The sequence below is a fragment of the Pinus tabuliformis genome, chromosome Q (genome assembly GCF_031772625.1).
Source record: "Pinus tabuliformis cultivar Carrire ecotype Pingquan chromosome Q, CPIR1, whole genome shotgun sequence".
NCBI classification, from domain to species: Eukaryota; Viridiplantae; Streptophyta; class Pinopsida; order Pinales; family Pinaceae; genus Pinus; species Pinus tabuliformis.
In genome coordinates, this window is record NC_142296.1 from 1,056,166,417 (window position 1) to 1,056,172,416 (window position 6,000).

Consider the following 6,000-nt stretch of genomic DNA (forward strand, 5'->3'; position numbering starts at 1 on the left):
TTTTTGAAATTAGGATTCTAGTGATGGTAAGTGACCCACCTACCATCTTCTGGAGCACACCACTACAGTGTCAAATCGAGATAAGTTTGCATTAAGAGAGAAAATCAGAGAGGAAACATACCAATATTGGTTGAATCAACCACTTATTCAATTCCCACTACGTCTAGATTTACCATTAATTAGGAATGACTATGGCAATAGTAGTTCTTCATCACAAATTGGCAATGGATGCAATCAAATAGAGGTTGATATAAATGATTACTTATGAGATATAATTTACATGGAGACAATGTTGTTAGATGCATTCCAGAACAATGAGCTAGGGGATGATGCTCATATCACTAATACCTTATTTGAAAGCCTAAAATCTACTTCCACCACCCCTCTATTTGGACTTGACGGCCAATCAAAGTCTACCCCGTTGGGGACAACAATGTTACTGTACAACTTGAAAGAAAATTTTAGCACATCGAATGCATGTTTCTCGGAAATATTGAGGTAATTGACTTTGGTCAATTAAATCCCTTATATTTTGAAAAATCTTGTAACACAATCAACATTAAAAATGGTCAATTTTATGAACGTTAAATATTGACATTGTACATTTATATTTCCCACCAACTGCAGGTTATTCAAAGATAAGGTTATTCTGAGTGATAATGTCTTTCCTGGTAGTTGCAAAGAGGAAAAGCAGTTTGTTAAAATGTTGGGTGTTGAGTACATATCATATCATGCATGTCTGAATGATTTTATTCTATATAGAGGAGAATATGTAGACAAAGAAATATGACTAAAATGTGGGCATGATAGGTACCATAAATAAACAAAAGGGTAAATCACATGCTCCTCCTCATAAGATATTGAGACACATGCCTGTAATCCCAAGGATTCAAAGGATCTTTCATTGCAAAGAATTATCTATGTTGTAGGGATGGCATGCCTCACATAGAAGAGAGTTGGGAGTTATATGAACCTAACGGATTAAATAGCCATGAAGCATATAGAGGATACATGGCTTGAAAAATTCAAGGATGAAGTACAAAGTCTACAACTCAGCATATCCATGGATGGCATCAACCCATATTCCCTCCAAAACACCAAATATTATGTTTGGTCTAAGAAGTGATCAATAACAATATTCCACTATTGTTTTCCATGAATAATGAACATCTTATGTTGGCTCTCATAGTCCTAGTTAGAAGACAAGTGAATAGTATGTATGTCTACATACAACCATTGGTAGATGAACTAAAGGAATTATGGGAAGGGATACAAGTATATGATGTATCCAGAACCATCACAACAGAGAGGAGTTTTACATTGTATGGCATATGTAGTTACACCATAGATGATTATCTAGGCTTAGGGGTTTTCTCTAGTAAATTACATGTTTATTGATTTGTTTATACACATAACAATATTGTTTCACATATTAATTTAATTCACTGCAATTGTTATGATCTTCATCATCGCTAACATGCCATGTATACGATAATTTCACAAGTCTTGTAACAAAAGGGTACTATGGATGTAAATGTTGTGGACCTTCTCTGAAGGCTAGGTGGTCCAACCACTTACGAAAGCCAATGTATGACTGCTCTAGGGTATTCCTCCCAGAAGAAAACCCTTACAGAAGAGCAACATCCACTTTCAATAGTAAACCAGAGAGAACTCAAAGGCCTACAATTATGACACTAACTGAATGGCTTAGAGCATATGAGAGAGAGAAGGAGAAGGAGATTACAAAAATGTTTGATTCAAATGGGGAGCATTTGTTTGATGATCTAGAATTATTTGACACCTATGTTAAGAAATTTCCCATTGGGATGTAAAGGACATCTATATTTTATGAGCTCCCATATTGGGAGCATCTTAAGATTTCCCACTTACTAGATCCCATGCATATATTTAAAAACATTTCATCTTATTTATGGAGGAACATATCATCAAAATAAAATGACACGTTGGTTATTAGGAGAGATTTTTTTCTTCGTAAACTAAAAAGAAACATTGGCCGAGACATGAAAGAAGAGAAGGGGCTAGTCCCTCTTGGTCTTTCAAAGAAGGTGATGTCCCATGGATTTTAAAGAAAGATGATCTTTCTCTAGAAAAGGAAGTTATAATGGATGTGAGGGTGCCTTCTTTATATGGGTCTTCAGTGCATCGCTACTGCATTGTGGAAGACCATTTCTCAAGGTTGAAATTGCATGACCCTTTGAACCTTCTAAGAGTTGTTCACTACTGCTTCACTGTGGAAGACAATTTGTCAAGGTTGAAATTTCATGACCATTTGAATCTTCTAAGGGTTCATATGCCAAAAACACGATTTTATTATTTGTTATTATTTTTATGCAATGAAATAAAATATAATTAGTTTTTGTATGTGTTTACTTTACAATGTCATTATCCTTTGCTAATGTGTGGCAGTGTGAACGATGACTTTCCTCGAGACCTACAATGTGCCATATCTAAATTATCTGCACTTATATGTTGGATCACATCAAAGTAGATTCAAATGTTTAGCATTCCACAATGGCGTCAAGAGATAACTGATATATTTTGTATGTTTGAGAAGGAACTACCAATGATTTTCATAGACTTGTAGGTTCATCTTGTAATTCACTTAGTAGATGAGGTTGAATTAGTTGTGGTGGTTTCTTGTAGTTGGATGCTTTTCTTAGAGAGGTACATGAATAAATTGAAAGGTTTTATTTACAAAGGGAAAAACTTGAGGGGTCTATGGCAGAGGGGTACATATCATATGAGTATTTCTATTATGCCAGTGAGTACATCAAGAAGATCGACAACACACTAGGTGCAGATATTTGGGATGATGAAAGGGATGAAGACAAAAGAGAAAGGGAGCTTCTTCAAACGAATGGAAAAAGCAGCATGATAAAAAGTAAGTGGCTTATCATTTGTCAAATTTATACATAGTAACTATTCACACTGAACTTCATAATGCATATTTTTATCTCATATGTGCTATATATGTTGGTTTTATTTCATCATCGAATTTAAAAATTGAAGCCATCAACAAATTCATTCTTTACAATTTGGAAGCGACATAAACATGGGTCACATTATACAATCAGAAGAGGAAGAAATGGAACAGTGACGTGAAATAATTCAAATGGTTGATTGGTGGAAGTGTGCCTTATCCTGATCATTTAAAAGAAAACATAACAATGATATGCCCCAACAGTTGGGTTGCTGATAAAGTCAGATAGAAATATGGTGCATCTAGCTGCTCGCCGCATGCTGAAAAGGATGAGCTAAACATAGGGATTGAGTGCAAAAACTCGGTAATAATATCTTTCTGTACATTTTTAACTTCATAATTCACCTTTGAATTATAACATCTATATTTTATATTTTAATTATGTTCAGGTTATTAGACACATGACATTGTGATTTTTTCACTTTTTTATAGGTGCATTTGTTCCCATCTATGTGGGCATATGGACATCATTTTCACACAAAGGATGTTGATGATGGATGCATGACACAATACTATGGAGTGGAAGTTGAGTTCGACCAATATAGTCGTGCTAGCCACCATGATCAAAACCTAATACAGGGGACATTATGTTACGTTGGAAAGATACAAGAGATCATTGAAGTGGACTTCTCTTCATTCCAATGTGTTATTTTTAGGTGCAAGTGGTGGCACACCTTGGATTGAAATAATGTAAAGGAAGATCACGATAGTGGGTTGATATCTATCAACTCTATAAAGATGTGGCATGGAGATAGGGAGCCTTATGTTTTCCCCAAACACTGCAACCAAGTGTTTTTTACCCAGATGTGTTGGATAGGGATTTTTGGTTCATATTAATACATGACCCTACATCAAAACATATTTTCTGAGAACAACATTGTTATCTTTCCAAGTGGGGAAGATAATCAGGGTGATAAAAAGAGTGATATGTACTCGTCTTGTTTCACCATTTATACTATTATTGTATGTTTTTGTTTTCTTCATTTGGCTAATTATAATGTTTTTTAGGGTAGAAAAGTCTATTGAAAAGAGTAAATAGTACAGTGGGAAATAACATTTATTCATATTTAATTCTTTTTTGAAAAAGAATTTAGTTAGAATGAATATGTATGAACGATCTATACAATAGAAAAATATTTATGGTAATTTTACAATTATAGTTTCAACCACATTAAACTTTGTAATTTATAAAAATATCTTTGTATTTTTTATTTGAAGTAAGTCTTTTTGCATATAATTTCATATTTAAAATTTTGATATAAGTTCACCAATATATAATCTATAATAACCATTTAACAAACATAAACATCATCTAAAATACACATTCAAATTCACTAACATCATCTAATTTTGTGGAGAGACACTCTACAACCCAATATAGGATAGATGTGTGGGTGTTAGATGTTATATGTTAAACATTAGATGTACATATTTTTCAAATTCATTTTTTTATATTGTGATTTTGTTTTTGTTGATAAAATTATGAACTAAGTTTTAAATGAAAAGAAAAACATAATATACATATGGCATTAAAATATATAACATATATAACATCCATTTACCATATAAATTAAAATAATGATTCCATAACTATATTTAAATTTAATTAATAATTACATAAAAAAATTAATATTTACATTATAACAAGATTCTTAACCATGAAAATTCACCAATTTTACTATGGATATTATTAACTTCTAAAAAGGGTTTCTTTGCAATACCATGAGTCAGTACCATGGATTATTAATACATATACCCAAAAACCATAACTCATTTGAAAAAAAGAAACCTGTTTTACCATAGATATTATTAACTTGTATATAAACTTTGTTAAAATACAATGGGCCAATATCATGGTTTATTTTAATTTAATCTTATAACATTTTTTACAATAAAACTTAATACTTATGATAAACATACAATATAACAAGATTCTTAACCATGGATATATATCCCATTTTACCATGTATATTATTAACTTGTAAATGCCTCGTTCATAATTATTATTAATAAATAAACTTTAATTTATTAAATTTATAAAATCAAATTATTTGTAATGTTATTTCTATAATCCAATATTTTATGAACAAATTTTTTCAATTATAGTTGATTTTATAGAACAATAAGTTATATATTTTAATTTTATTATAAACATTTCTAAATTTTTATTGTTTGATTACATGTTGCAATATACATTTTGAAAATCAATTGCAAAGATTAATTTAAATATCTATTGTATTATAAGTAGGTCACAACTTTGTGATTACTACACTTGACTATGACTAGAAAGGTAGCTTTGTTTAGAGGTATGTATAATTCAATTCTATGTAAAATTGATTTTGTTTTGTAGTGACTATTTTTTAGACATGTTTTATAAACATTTTTATTTTTTATTTTTTTTTATTTTTATGTTTTGTATAGGCTGGGTGGACTATGTTGCTCACAACCCTCATTTGAATAAGAATTTAGTTAGAATGGATATGTATAAACTATCTATGCAATAGAAAAATATTTATTTTAATTTTACAATTATAGTTTCAACCTGTTATCACAAAATCACTACTGAGGGCTGCAACCAAGCAAGATTTCATGTAACTCTTTCAACCTAGCTTTAGATCAAAGATTAGCCTCTTTGATCAGAGAGGGCTCTCTCACAAACTCTAGATAAAATCCTTCACTACAACAGATGGCTAACTCTTTATTCATTGATAAAAGCAAAAGCTGGTTGGATTCATGTCAAACTGGTTCTCATTGGGCTATGGAGTCTCATACACTAAGTAAACAAGAAAAACATAATCATTTCATAGAAGTCAAGGCTCTTTGCATTAAGTGTCAAACATACTCCATCAAAACCACAGCTTGCTAAACACACAGGAAGTCAGAGCATAAGATTATGAATTCTGAGTGATTGTGTTACAACAAGGCTGTAAATGAACATAAAATATAAAACACCATCCTTATATTTGACCACAATAATCCATCGAGAATCTTGAGAAGAA